Raw genomic sequence first — 16,093 nt, forward strand, 5'->3', positions numbered from 1 at the left:
AGACCGCCCCACCCCGCACCACCCTCGGCCTAGAGCAAGAATAAGTAAATAAGTGCAACACTCAGCCAATGAATGTGAACCAAAAGCAGACCCCAAGAACCAAAATGTCATTCCTGTGCCGATGCACCTCCGTCCGCGCCGCCAGGGCCTCCACTCCCATCGTCCATCTTCGGCAGCGAATCCAGCCAGTCGCCAACACTGTCCGGTCGATCAAAAAAGAAAGTACGCTCCCGATATTCGATGCGAAATCGAGCCGGAAACAGCATTGCATATTTGAGTCCCAAGTCCCGCAAGCGCCGTTTCACTCCCTGGAATCCCATCTGCTGCCGCTGGACTTGAGGAGGGAAATCAGGATATATAGAGATTGAACTGTTCTCATACTTCAATGGGCCGTGCTTACGAGAAGCTTGGAGGATAGCGTTCCGATCCCGAAAGTGGAACAGCCTAGCAATAATAGGCCTCGGGGGAGCCCCCGGTTTAGTCTGTCCACCCGGGAAGCGGTGCGCACGCTCGACCGCAAAGAACTTACTAAGTCCGGCGGGAGCGAGATGAGTGACAATTAAATCCTCCACTAGCAGGTCAACAGTAGTGTCACCACTGTTCTCAGGTACCCCGACTAAGCGAATGTTGTTACGTCGGGCCCTGTTTTCATACTCGTCCAGACGTCTGGCCATCATATCATGAGATGATCGTAGGTTGCCAATCTCCGACTGCGCGTCCGCCATATCAGTAACAAGACTGGAGGCCTTAAGGTCCAAGGCCTTGACCCTCTCATTGGTCTTAGCCAAGTCCGCTCTGATGAGGGTAACATCAACGGCCACTGTGTCGATCTTGGAGACAATGGCCTCATATTGTAGCCCCATATCAGTCTTAATCCCAGCGATGGCACGCATTAGATCTTGGAGTGAGACCTCCGATGTTGCCACAAGGTCCGTCCTCGGGTCCTCAAGACTACGGTCAGCACCACTGGGGGAACCCATTGGTTGTGTATATCGGTCCATAAAATTAGTTTGGACGGGACCCCCACGGGTCGGCATCTTCGTCTTGCACTTCTCAGTTTCAGGTTTGGTCGCCATATTGGAAGCCGCGCACCCGAAGGGCCCCTCTGGACCTGGTGTAAATGGCAGATATCGTTGGGTCGCTAAAGCAGAGTTGTCGTCCAAAATCGTAGCCTGTGAGGCTAGGGATAAGGCCGGAAATCACAGCGGGTCAGGCCACCGCGGTCCGAAGTCAGGAGCACTTTGAGAACAGTCGATTAGGAGGTCGAGGAGAAACCGAAACTGAAAGTGACAATGACACCGATGGAAAGGATGTCCTTTGACCGCTGTTGTTGAGTTGCGTCTCGGCCAGGCAGAGCAGTAGAGACCCCGGTCTCGCCCGGGGGCAGGCCAGAAAGTTGAAGACGATGTAAAAGTGTTTCCCGAAGTCCGATCTCAGTTCTTGAAAATGTATCAGGATCAGCGAGAGTAGAACTTCAAAAGCCCATAGAAATATTCAGGATATTTGAAGGATGTTTGCAAGAGGGCAGCGCGGGTCTCGGGAGCCCTCTGCTCACGCGACCATCTTGGATGCCAGCGTAGCTCCTCCTCCGAGAACACTTTTTAAAGATTTTTATTAGCGGTACCTAAGTCCGTGTTCACCTTTGCATGCCACATTGAACTGGGGATCCCGTTTATGGTGGATTTAGTAAAAATCCAACCACTTCTTCTCTGGCGTCGAATCTGGACATCGAAAAAAAACGTATTTACCCAACAAATAATTGCAGACTGTATGACACTAGACCATTCAACTAAAATTAGATGGTTATCTTAGGAGAAAAATTTTCTGAATGATCTAGGGCTAGGGAATTATTACACTGCACCTGACACGATTTGTGTACTATCAAGGAAGACATTGAAAGCAAGGTCACTTAGCCATCTAGAAGAATTACGAATCTCCAAGGAAGTAATTAAAGCTTCCGTGCAACATTCTATGGAGTCCAAACCTCTCTTTCAATTCAGTCGTATTTAGCATATGATCTTACTACATTCGAGAGATTACTCCTGACTAGGTTCAGGCTAAACATCTTCTATAGATTAGTCGTTTTCCCAGTGAGAAATAGCTGGGACCCAGTTTTACCTCCCTGCCCATGTGATGAGATTTCAGAGCAGACAAATATTCACACTTTTCTATTTTGTAAATTCTACGATGGGTATCGAAAGATCTGGTTGATACCTTTGCTAAAATTGTTGGGTATTAGAAGATGTCGTCCAGCAATGTCACGATTGCAGTTCCTAGAGACAGAATGGATTTGTAAATACATAGATTCCTGAAATTTATTTTCAGACACAGAATGAATTTGTGATAAGCCTTCCCTTTTGATAACGAAGAGTCTTAGATACTTTAAAATCACCATGTATTAGGTAGAATGGTTAGGGTTCACCGTTGCGGCACATGGATAATTGTTTTTACAATTAATTGTAATTAGTTTTTAATTGTGTATTATCTGGGTTTTTTTATCAGTGAAACTGCTTTTACGGTTTTCTATATTGTAAAACCGAATAAAGAGAATACTAGCTGACAAAATTTTCCGAGTGAGCTCACCTCACAGTCAACCAGGGACCGAACTCTGGAGCCTCTCCTATGCTCCAAGCTCCACTCTCATCAAGGACACTGTCTGTGGGAGACTTCACAGCGACTCAGGCATGCAGCTTTCTTAGCTGCAATGCATTGTGCGGTTCATGACTCGTTTTCAGTCTGTCAGTGCCAAGAGAAAGTGCAGCTCAGCGTCTTGCTCCTTAACACAGACAATCAGACTGAAAACGAGGTTTGCACTTTTCAATGCGTTCCAGCTAAGAAACTGAGTGTAATGTCTGGTGGTGGGGGCAAACACTGCAACATGTCAGAATCAGAATTTTTGTCTGCACTCCACGCTCCAAGCGGAGTTGCAAATTTCCACAAACTCCGTCTGCGGAGCGGAGTTAACCGCCCACCCTTACTCAGCACTTGGATTATAAAGGTAAGAGCAATCACTAATTGTTCATTGCAATTTGTCAATACACAGATTTTTACAACTAAGTTGTATCTGAAAATTGTGAAATTATTGATCTAATGGAGGTGAGGATTATCACTCCACTTATATTTCAAATTTATAATTCCCTCCCTCTGAATAGTTTTTTCAAGATTTTTTTGGTTACTGCGAATCCTTCTTACAACACAAATCGGAACTGATGCTCTTCTAGATGTGTTTTACTTGATGTTGTTGCGCAAATTTTGTGTCCTCTGGTTGACAGCTGTTGTTTATGAAAAGAACAATTGTTTAGTCACAGATGCACAGAACTTTGAGCTAGAGTTGTTCTTTTATGGATTTTTAATTCTCGGTTTTTATTGGTTCTTTACATATCGGCCCTGTTTTGGGAAGAACGGGCCTTGCTTAATTTTTCTGCTGCATTAAATAAAACATCTGAAAATAAAATGTTTCTTTCCGTATTTTTAACAAAATAAAGACTTTGTAACAATGACTAGCTCAAAAAATTTGCCCTTTATTTAAACATGCATGGTGCAATATTGAAACCTATGGTCATTTATGACATTGCAAATGTTTCTATATGTGTGTCAATCTTTGGAACAGTAGTCACATGCTGACGCTCCTCATTCCATTATTCTAGCAGGTGCAGTATATTTTCCTGACATTCTGGTCAATGTCACAAGTGCTTTTACAGGAGCTCTACATGTGCCCAGAGTTCAGAACAGATGTAAGAGTTAGGCTCAATCAAAAAGTTCCCGCCTCCAAAAGCATGTTCCAAATTGTTTTTGCACTACTATTGCTGCTTACGTAACAGCAGGGAGTGAGTTTGTCCCTTCTCATACTCCCTCCAGATTTTTCTAAATGGGCAAGTGAATGAAGAAAACTGATTTTGCTTTCTTTATAGTGCCTTTGCAAAATGAGGGAGAGGTAAATAAATATTTTTGTGCTGTTATAATCCAAGAGACAAAACTAAAGGCCCCATTACGATGTCGAGCGGAAGGCCATTCAACAGCTCATCGGTGGCGGTCTGACCGCCATTTGAAGCATCAGTCTGACTGCTGCATTTGGATACAGACGGTCCCGACCGATGCCTGCGGGGGAAATCCACTCCACATCCGACAGGCTCAAGGAGCTAGTCGGGGTGGAGGCTGGATGGTGATTCCCAAAATGGAGGCGGTACCTGCTCAGGTTCTGCCGAGGGGATTACGATGCATGTTTCCGACAGTCTATGTATGGTGGTCCGATGATGCAAGGGTGCCTATGTTGCTGCAAGGCTGCCTAAACTGCGCCAGGGCAGAGGAAAAGGACATGAATGCACTGTATTGGATAAATGCATTCCTACACTGTCACTTTGGTATGCAATCAAAATATCGAGTTAAAAATATCGAATTGCAGTAATATCGAATTAAAAATATAGAATGGACACAATATTGAATGGACAGAATATAGACAACAAAAATATCGAATAGAATACCAGTAATATCGAATTCAAAATATAGAATGGACACAATATTGAATGGACAGAATATAGACAACAAAAATATCGAATTTGAGGTAAGTTAATATCGATTTTAGAATAATATCACATTTTTTAGAGTGTATTTTATGTTAGTATATGTGTGAAAAGTGTATATTTATTTTATTATTTATTTTAAGTAATTTATTTTATGGTATTTAATTTTTGCATAATATAATTCTGTATCGGGTTGTGGGTTTATAGGGGAATAGGATGGGAAGTAATTTAATTATAATTAATTAAATATGTTAATTTATTTATTGGTATTTATTTTGAATTATTGTTAATTAATTTTTAATTGGTAATTAATTAAAATATAATTAGTAATTCATTTTTATTAATTGATTAATTGATAATTATGTTAAATGTATTAATTTATTTTCCGTAGCGGGTTGTGGTTTATAGGGAAATAGGGAAGGAAATAATTTAATTCTAATAAATTAAATATTTTAATTTATTTATTGGTATTTATCTTGAATTAATTGTTAATTAATTTTTAATTGGTAATTAATTAAAATGTAATTGGTAATTCATTTTTATTAATTGATTAATTGATAATGATGTTAATTTTATTAATTTATTTTCTGTAGCGTGTTGTGGGTTTATAGGGGAATAGGGTGCGAAGTAATTTAATTGTAATTAATTAAATATTAAAATTTATTTATTGGTATTTATTTTGAATTCATTTTGAATTATGTTTTAATTGTTAATTAGTGCTAGCTCCCACCCTATTCTCTTTGTATGTGAATGGTGTGGTTGAGTATCTGCTTAAAGAACCTGCAGACGCACCTTCCCTGGCAGGGACACGAATTCCTACAGTGCTCTTTGCAGATAACACCCTCCTCATTGCAAAGACCCCCCAGGGCCTCCAAAAACTGCTTAACCGCTTCCAGGAGTTTTGTTCCCTTAGGGGATTGGTGATCAATGTTGATAAGACCAAATACTTGATCATGAATCCTCCTGGGAAACTGGGGCGTCCCCCGGTGTTGATCTCGGCTCCCCTAGAGAGGGTATCGGAGTTCGATTACCTGGGAATCCGCCTTAGTGACTCATTGAGTTGGACTCCGCACATTCACAAGATGCTGCTTAACCACAAAAGGGTGGGAGGAGTGCTGCTTAGGGAACAACGTTCCTCCACAACAAAACCTATTGCCCCAGTTGTGTAGATCTACAAAGCTAGAGGGGTCAGTGTGCAGTTCTGTACGGGGCGGACTTGTGGGGTACAGGTAATTTGGATGTACTAGTAAAATTAGAGTCCAAATTCTTGAAAGATCTGATGGCTCTCCCTCTGAGCACACCCACAGTCCCCGTGCTGCTGGATCTAGGCTGTAGATCAATTGCGGACCAGGCACGACTTTGTCCTTTGCTCTTGTGGGCTCGGCTTTGGAGGGTGCCCGAACTTGCCTCCTATGCTAAGGCATTGTCTGAGGTTATGGATATGGGAGGCTGGCATAGGATTAAATGGCTTTTGGGTGAGCTGGGACTTGGTGATGCCTGGGATACTCGCTCTGCCCCTCCTAAAGCCACGCTAAAGAAAATTTACTGGGATTGGGTTACTTCTAAACTCATTGTTGACCGACGTCACTGTAATTCCACCTCAGATTTCCTGAAGATAAAAAATGTGGTGGCTTATGAACCGTACCTCGACATGATTTCCATTCCCTTTGACCGGGCTTTATATTTCAAATTTAGAGTGGGGACTTTACCTGTTAGTGACTTGGTATCTCGGTGGAAATCGTCCTCCCAGTTGTCCCCCTACTGTGCCCTTTGTTCCAAACGGGTCGAGACAGTAGCACATATCCTCTTTGAATGCCCAGACTATTCTGCTCCTAGGAGGCAATGGCTTAAACCACTGTGCAGACTCTTAGGAACTTGTCAGCACTCTGTGGCCCTACGGATCTTATTGTCCGACACATCCGCCTTGGTGGTTTGCGGCGTGTCTAAATTTTTAAAGTGGTCTTGGTTGATTCGTGCAAAAAGATTTTCTCTCTCAATTTAATCCTAATTTTAATTCTATATATTGATTCTCAATTATGTCACTGTTTTTATTCCTTTTCATTGTGAAGGTGTTGTACATATTGTAAATATTGTGACCATTTTATCTGTTGGACTGCTTTTAAGATATTGTATATATCGAAATAAAGTCAATCAATCAATCAATTAATTAATTGTTAATTGGTAAATAATTTGCATTAATAGGTAATTATTTTTAATAATTAAATTGTATTTGTATTTTTAATTGATTAATTATTATATTACAATAAATTGTTAATTACTTTTAATTAATTTGTAATTGGTATTAATATTTAATTTATTTATATTCATATATGAAATATTTACTTTCCCTACTGTTGCACTCACTGGAGTGGGCATAGTAATTTTTACCCCTACGCTATCCAATGCTTTCCCTACTGTTGCACTCACTGGAGTGGGAATAGTAATTTTTACCCCTACGCTATCCAACGCTTTCCCTACTGTTGCACTCTATGGAGTGGGAATAGTAATTTTTACCCCTATTCTATCCAACGCTTTCCCTACTGATGCACTCTCTGGGGTGGGAATAGTAATTTTTACCCCTATGCTATCCAACGCTTTCCCTACTGTTGCACTCTCTGAAGTGAGAATAGCAATTTATACCCCTACACTATCCAACGCTTTCCCTACTGTTGCACTCATTGGAGAGGGAATAGTTATTTTTACCCCTACGTTATCCAACGCTTTCCCTGCTGTTGCACTCTCTGGAGTGGGAATAGTAATTTTTACCCCTATGCTATCCAAGGCTTTCCCTACTGTTGCACTCTCTGGAGTGGGAATAGTAATTTCAACCCCTACGCTATCTGCTTTCCCTACTGTTGCACTCACTGGAGTGAGAATAGTAATTTTTACCCTCCCACTATCTAACACTTTCCCTACTGTTGCACTCTCTGGAGTGGGAATAGTAATTTTTACCCCTACGCTATCCAACCCTTTCCCTACTATTTGCACTCTCTGGAGTGGGAATAGTCATCTTTACCCCTACGCTATCCAACGCTTTCCCTTCTGTTGCACTCTCTGAAGTGGGAATAGTCATTTTTACCCCTACGCTATCTAACGCTTTCCCTACTGTTGCACTCTCTGGAGTGGGAATAGTAATTTTTTCCCCCACGCATTCCAACTCTTTCCCTACTGTTGCACTCTCTGGAGTGGGAATAGTAATTTTTATGCTCCCGATATCCAACGCTTTCCTTACTGTTGTACTCACTGGAGTGGGAATAGTAATTTTCACCCCTACGCTATCCAACGCTTTCTCTACTGTTGCACTCACTGGAGTGGTAATAGTAAATTTTACCCTTTCCGCTATCCTACGGTAAAAATATTGTATATTTTTTATTAATATTACGTTCATATATATATATATGTATTAGGAAATCAAATTTCATGTTTTTGTTTTTTTAACTTACATTAATTATTTATTAATTTTAAGGTTATTTAAGTATTTTAAGTATGTTTAAGTTAATTATATTTATTTTTTCATTAATTTTTAATTACTTTTAAGCATTTAAAAAAATTCGATATATTGACTAACTATATTTTTTACAACTATATTTTTGATTAGATATTTTAGTACTTACCTGTTTGGAGATAGGCATTCGATATTATTGCATTCTATATTTTTTTCTCGATATTATGGTAGTTCTATATTTGTGTCATCGATAATATTTCAGTGATCCGTCACTTTGATGTATGGCCCTATACCAAACCCCTTTAAATGAGGCTCTCTGAGTTTAGAAGAGCTCCTCTCCCACCATAATTGCAGTTCCCACCTTATTTAAAGTCAGAAAAAACAGCTGTAATATCCTTAGTTGGCTCGGAAACCCAGGTAACTCATCCACCATAGGGCAAAAGGTCCTTCCATGTATATCATGCCTACCACCAGTGATTTTCTTTGTCTGTTTTCCTTACGTAGGTTGGCCCTGCAAATCATGGCATACACTGGCAGGGAAAGTGAATAATTGCCCCATACATAGATAGATACCTCGTGACCCATCAAGTCCATTTTGTTTTTCTGCAAAACCTCCCACTCTGACATTTTCTTTCAGAAAAAAAAGTAATTTCTGATGTACCAAACAAACATGGAACCCACTCTTGTGTTGACCAGAGTGCTAGAAGCAACCTGTACAGCTGGGGTCATTGACTCATGGTCCAAATGAATTCTGGTCCTAATATTTAAGAAGTGAGATTGACAGAATCCGGCCTGCTACCGCCCTATTTCATTGTTAGATTCACTGGGCAAAGTGGCAGGTCGAATAGTCCTTAACCGCTTACAGCAATGGGCAGATGATAATAAAGTACTGTCTGACCTCCAATTCGGGTTCAGGGAGGGATTGGGAACCATGGAGCAAGGCCTTAACCTGACTCTTTTAATGGGAAAGTGTTAGACCTGTAGGCCCTTTGGGAGGTCCCTCCTATTATTTATTTATTTTGTCTCCTTTTTGCCTCCTAGTGCTTTTCATGTTTTCATGTCCACTATGAAATTTTTGGTGTTGTCCTAGGGGGTGGGTGCTACCTTGCCCCCATAATTTTATTGAGGCCTAGATGTCCCATCTAAAGCTGAAAATTTAGTCACACAAAATGGTGGCTGTTAACTGCCACAACTGATTACCTCAGGGACTGGCCCATAGACTTATATGGGAGATCTAGAACCTTCTGGCCTGTTCTGGACACTTGGGACTAGGGGTATAAAAGGCTAACTTGAGGGCGGCCATTTTGTCATACAGAAAGAGTCAGTTGGAGTACAGGCTGTGGCGCTAGGTGGGGTAGGACATTCAGAGGGTTAACTTCTTTCTAAGGGTTGCCTCCCTACTGCTATCACCGTTCCCCCTCCCTGCAGACCGGACCCTACTAGATTGTGTTCCTGATGTCCCTGGACAGAAGGTCCTCATGAGTCAAGAAGGACTGACCCCCTAGCCTGGGGTGAACTTGAGAGACTTTAGGGGAGTGAGCTGAGAGGAAGTGCTGCCCCGCCGTCCGGTGAGCGAACACTAACCTAGAACCTTTGAAAGCCCTGCCAGGGTCGCGAAAGGATAGTGAGAGCGGATTTCCCCTCCTTTTCAACAACATTACTCCCACGCTGGTCCCATCTGTCCTCCCCCCTCACCTTTGCTTAGCAGCGCTATCGAGTGATCGTCTTCCACACGTGAAACCTGGTGGAAGGTAGCGGGGCCACCGTGGAGTGAGCTGCCTGTCCCGCAGCCCTAAGGCTGGTTGCATAGCCAGGGACGGTGGTAGTTACTGGATGTGAAGGAGGGGAAGGAATTAGTGGCGAAGACACCCGGCAGACGTGGCCGCTCTGAGGGAAAAGCGGAGTGAGTAGCCGGGGAAGTTGTGAAGGCGCGGTTTCGCGCAGACCCTATAGAGTGACAGCTAATCTCTGAGAGGGGGCGGAGTGGCAACCGGAGAACGGCAGCGTATGCGCAGGTCCGGAGGAGAGCCGCTAGTCTCCCGCGCCTGTTCACTGGTGCAGCTCGCTAAGAAGGTGACTGAGGCGGCTTAACGAAAGGCTGTGTTGTGGTAAATACCACGGTTCCATTGTTCCAGCGCGACTTCCCCTCGGTGTCAGCCCTGTGGTAGATCGGCCTGACCTGCGAGGGAGGAGTCCTTGGGAGCAGAGAGTGGCTGATTGAGAACTCCGGTCTCCTTCAACTGACAGAGGCGGCAGAATCGGAAATAAACACTATTCATTACAAGTAAGGAGAGATCTGGGGGCTGGTATCGGACCTGAGATCAGAAGCTGAAGGTCCCAGGGGTGAGACTCCCCCTCCTTTGTGAATACTATTTAACGTTGTTGTGTTCGCCGTAGGAGCCATCCTGGCAAGACAAACAAACTGAGACTGTGAAGCCATCTGATCATGAACTAAAGTTGAAAAGTAAAGTGAAGTAGGGTGCTAGTGCACAACGAGTTTACTGAATCATTATAATTCTGAAACTGAGTAAGATTCTTTTCCTTGCAGAGGGGGGAAGGGGAAAAATTAACTCTGGTATTTCCTTGATAGTCTCCTAATTCGATTTAACTACGCAGGTGGTATTAAGTGAACTTCCATCTGAATGTGGGGGGTTATTTCCCTGTTCCTTTGAAGGTGTAAGACTTTTTCTTCCTATAGTGCCAAGTCAGATCAACCAAGAAACTGTCTTTGTTATAAAGTACATAATGCACTTGTTGTCCCCATTGAGTTTAAGAAACGATGTAATGTTGAATTGACTGAGGGAGAAATACTTGGTGTAAATAGCGACTAAACAGTATGATGGAATAAGAGAGCACAAAAGAACTTCTTTTTTTATAAAAGTCAACCTTATTTTTCTACACTGGTGTAGTGTCATTTTTGAGTGGATGGGCCCTGGGTTCCTGTGAGGGTGTGACTCAAGCCTAACACTTTTGCCTTTGGAAGGACCTTCCTACTCTGTGTCAGGCTACCCTATGTGGTCTGGTAACCCCAGGTCCAACAGAAAGTATGTGAACCCAAAGGGGGGGAAGTTATATATGGCCTATGTAGATCTAACAGCTGCCTTCGATTGCGTAAGTCACGTTAAGTTATGGAGGACTTTAGAAGCAATTGGTTTGGAGATCCCCATAGTTAATTTTTTAAGAGAATTATATGCAAATTCAATTGCTAGGGTGCTGTTTGGAACAGATGGGGAGCTCAGGGTACCGTTCAAAGTGGAGAGGGGGGTCAGGCAGGGTTGTGTCCTTGAACCCTTCCTTTTTACACTCTATACAAATGGTCTTGAACAGGCCATGCTGGAGGGGTGCCAGGACCTACCTTTGCTGCAGAAGCGTCCAACACCCACCCTACTCTATGCGGACGACGCTGTAATTATGGCTCGAACATTAGTAGGACTGCTAGCTTAGATTTAAAAATAAACATGAAAAAAACCTTTGTAATGAGCTGTGGGATAGGGAGAAAGAAACAGAAGGACATCTTTATTGAAAACGTAAAGTTGGCGTCTACTACAACATACCCCTATTTAGGTATTTTAATTGACGATAAGGGCTCGTGGGGACAAGCAATAAAAGCCAGGAAGTTGCTTTTTATGAGGATTACCACGGCACTGGTTAACTTTGCCCAGAGGTTCGGCAAGCGGCCACTGATGGAGATGCTCCAAATATACCAAGCCAAATGTATTAGTACAGAGATATACAGGGCTGGAGTTTGGGGTTACCGAGGGGTTGATGCACTCCAGAAAGTTGAGAATGCCTTTTTAAGGTATTTGTTGGCAGTCCCGCAAGGTACCTCAGCATTTATCTGACACTCATAATAAGGTATACCGTATATTAATGACATAGTAAAAGCTCAACCCGTTTTATTATGGCATCGTATTTGGTCATCCCCTAAAACATTATTTAATCAGGAGGTTTTGAAGGACTGTCTTGGTCTTGAAAATGTACACAAGATTGGGTGGCTCATGTATGTGACCAATGTCTTGTCTAATCTGGACTTGTTAAATTACTATTACAATCCTTTATTCGTTAGCTCAGATCCCTAGGAAAACGTTTAAAAAAACAGTGCATTAGTCACTTGGAGGAGGTTAGATTTACCATTGAAGCAAATAAATGGTTGGAACAAAACAACTTAATGATGCAAACTGCCCTTACAATTCAACCATATCTAACCTTCAATCTGAGTGGATATGATAGGTTTGTCCTTACACGGTTCAGGCTGAATATATTTCATCATTTGGTAACCTTCCCCAAAATGAACAATTGGCCCAAAACTTTGCCAACCTGCCCCTGTGAAGAGATATCATCCCAAACATCAATGCACATGGTTTGTTTTGCAAATTCTATAAAGAGTTCAGGGAAAAAATGGATAATACCTATCCTAAAAATGTGTGGCATGAGACAATGTCGCCCAGAATATCTCGCTCTGCAATTCCGGGACTTGGATTGTTTCGCAATAAACATTGCCCAATTTTTTAAACTTAGTGTTAGGCACAGAAAAAACCTATAAAAGAGATTGCTGTTGTATATTCTGTGCATGAATAAGATATTCTCCACTCTCGTTTTAACCATATATTAGCTGTTTCCGAACATGTTCTCTCGATTTTGGCACCCATTATCGTTGTAATGAGCTTCATTGATTGAATTGAATTTTTTTTTTAATTATTTATTGTACTTAGAGAATGAAAATTGCAGTTTTTAACCAATGTTTTTAAAATTGCACTTTTATGGTTTTTTGTATTTATATGAAAACGGAATATATGAATTGAACAGAACACTCTTTATTCATCTGTGCCTTCAGTGCATCCTCTGGTACAGCGCACTCACCTTATTGCGCTAAGCACTAAAGGCACAGAGAGATCCTCTAGGCAAACAGAGATTTCTACCACGGCGGGCAGGCCTTCACCAGGGAAGCAGATGCCAAGGCCGTTGGTAACATGGCCGGTTGGTGAGACTTCTGCTAAACATTATGCCTCAGATGTGCATAGAAGTCACTCAACGGAGGCCAACACGTCATGTTGCTATGCTGCATAGTGTGAACGGGAGAGAGCATAGCAGCGACATCTGTTCTAAGATGTGGCTCTGCTCTGCTCTCTTTCTGCTCCGATGCACTTTTGGCCTTCATGCACAAATGCAGACACACTTGTGCAGTAGTGCAACGGTGTCACCACAGTGGTGGAAGGTGCCCCTTTCAGTACAAAAAAATATGCTTTAAGGCGTTTCCCAATTTGTATGTGTGCTGAACAATGAAACATATGTACAAAGTGGGGAAAAATTAGGAAAAATTAAAAATGTCTCCTCGTTACACCTGCCTCAAGAAGAGGCAGGAATCTGGCGCAAATCCCCATCTAGATAATATTGCTGATAGGGATTTGTATCAAAACCCACATGAGGTTCCATGGGAGCACCCACGCACCAACTATAGAATGCCCTCTTGATGCACAGAAACACCAGCCAGCGCATTGCCCAACTTTGTGTTACTTTGAGTAACAATCCAACTCAAATCGCGATTCAGGTTGGATTGTAAATCTCACCACAATACTTTGCGTGGGGTTTGCATTGAAAAAAGTAACGCAAACACGTTGCAAAGTTAGTAGAAGTTTTTTCCTGTTTCATACTACAAAAACAGTTGAAGATATTACGCAAAATTGACACAAATACAGTAGACATGTGTCATTGACAGTTGTATGCACTGATAAAAAATAAGGCTCCAAACACAGAAAACACTGTGAGCAAAGGAGAGATTTTGTGACCTGTTTTGCACCGAGCCTTAATAAGTTACCTTATTCCTTTTATTTTCTGTTTCATATTAGTCTCCAGGAACGGGTAAAAGGGTACTGAACGCTGTCCTTGCCTCTGCAGGGCATTTATCTCAGTACAGCAGCATCGCCTTCTCGTGTTTTGTCGTCAATCTATCAGCCTGTTTTTTCTTTCTCTAAAAACCACAGAAACACACAGTTCTGTAAATAAAGATAAATGACGGCGCTCCTTCTATGCAGGCCTCTTAGCTAACTGCACAGGGCTCTTATGGTCTCGACCTGCTTCATTGACTGTGCAGACAGCCCCGTAATGCGACAGATGTACCCAGCCGTTGCCTTTCCCTGCTGTCCATGGCATGATGCTCGTTTTGCCACAGATGTCATTATAATTTTCAAGGTCAAGTGTGTCATGGAGGAGAAAGGGAGGCATGCCTGCAGGAAGTGAGGGGGGGGGGCACTTTTCTTGCAGTCTTACATGAATAAGGACTGCATTAGCAAAGTGCCATGTTTTCGTAATACTGTTTAGAAATATTTTAAATGTGAAAATATCAGTCAAAATATAGATTTAGATTATTCGGTAACAGATAGTATCATGAACGTTTTTTTGTTTAATGTTTAGCATAAAGTTCAGTAGGAATTTCTTTTTTAAATTCGTTGAGATTTTAAGAAACCAGACAGCTGCATAACTTCTGAAAATAAGGCAATGCAAAGTTCATATGAGATTAGTTATGCAAATTACTTTGCACTCATTTTTTGTATCAACACTTTACATGTTCAATGGTTAGACGAATGGATAAGTCCAAACTAAAAAGAGAAAACATGTGTTTCTTGCAGTAACTCTTTAACTTTAATCTAGCAAGACGGACAACATGCTTTCACTTACGAAGTGCTCGGACACAACTAAATAGGTACCAGCATTCAAACAGATGAAAATAGATTAAACACCGTGTACATGTATAAATCACAAATGAAAATGTAAGCATGTTGCAGAACTGAATAACAATGAGAAAATATCAAAGCCCGAATTTATCAGAAAAGAGTGCTCCTCTAAGGATGTACAAGCAAGCACAAATTAAAGCATTTCTTCATTCATTGCTGAGTTTGTCTGAGTGACTTAGGGGCCGATTATGATAGCGGTTTTTCCGCATCCTTCGGGCCGGCGGAAGCCACCGCTGGCCCGGAGGATGAGGAAAAACCACTGCGGAGCCTCCAAAGACCCACCGCCAAATTAGGATGGCTGGTGGGTCTGGAATTCCGTCCGCAGTTTTTCCGCCGTGGTCGCCTTCCGACCGCGGCGGAAAAGCTCTAACATGGCTGGCGGTGTCTATCAGACACCGCCAGCCATATTAGGATGGTGGTGAATACATGCTTTTCCACGGCGGCCTTTCCGCTGTGGAAAAGCATACGGACTTTCACTTCGGGGGCCCGTTGCGGGCCCCATGGGTGAAGGGAGGTGGGGGGTGCACATGGGGGGTACCTATGGTACCCCCCTGCATTTGCGTGCACAAAGCTGCACCCGCCACCGTGTTAAAGATAGAGGATGTGACCGCCACCCTGGCGGTCACATCCTAATCTACTCGGAGGGAACGCCGCAGCCCCTGCGGACGTTCCCTCCTCCTCAGGGGTCGCAGACGGACTCAAGTCCATCCGCGATCCTAATGACCCCCTTAGTGTTGTGTAAGTGAGTAAACTTGACAATATTTCCAAGGATGGATGACTGAGTTCACAAAGAAATCAGAGGGCTAGTAAGTGCATGGGAAATTAATGTGCGAGTGCACAATTGAACTGTTGAATGAAGGGTTTACATGCCTAGGGATACGGGGTAGCGCATGAATGGATTGATAAATGGATGAATGAATGCTGGCGTGTTACAAACAGCTTACTGTAAGAGTCCTAGGCAAGTAGTAGTACTAATGTTACAAAATGACAACAATTACTGACATTTTGCAAGTGCAAACATTACACCAGGCATGAGTACCCTGATGTCAAAATGGGCCCTATTCAAGAGAAAAAGTTAAAAAATAGGGGGCTAAGATTTAGGCCTCCACCTAAGCATAATTGTTTATTCACTAACTTTCCCAGATGTCTACCAGGAAAACTACACCAGGCACACGTTTCCAGGCATACTGCTAGGAACATCATGTGGCGTTTAGTGAAGGCTCATATTCCTTTTGTGCAGAGTGTGTCATACTGAAGAACTGCACATATGGGGAATAAAGCCTCCCGGGCAAAAGCACTTTTTTTCTCTGTTTATAAAACATTTTCCCCATGGATAAAGTCCTTCTTCTAAATCCAGGCCTAATCTGGAGGTAATCGTTCCCTTTTCCCTTCCCTAC

This window comes from Lissotriton vulgaris, chromosome 3_1, assembly GCF_964263255.1.
Source record: "Lissotriton vulgaris chromosome 3_1, aLisVul1.2, whole genome shotgun sequence".
NCBI lineage: Eukaryota > Metazoa > Chordata > Amphibia > Caudata > Salamandridae > Lissotriton > Lissotriton vulgaris.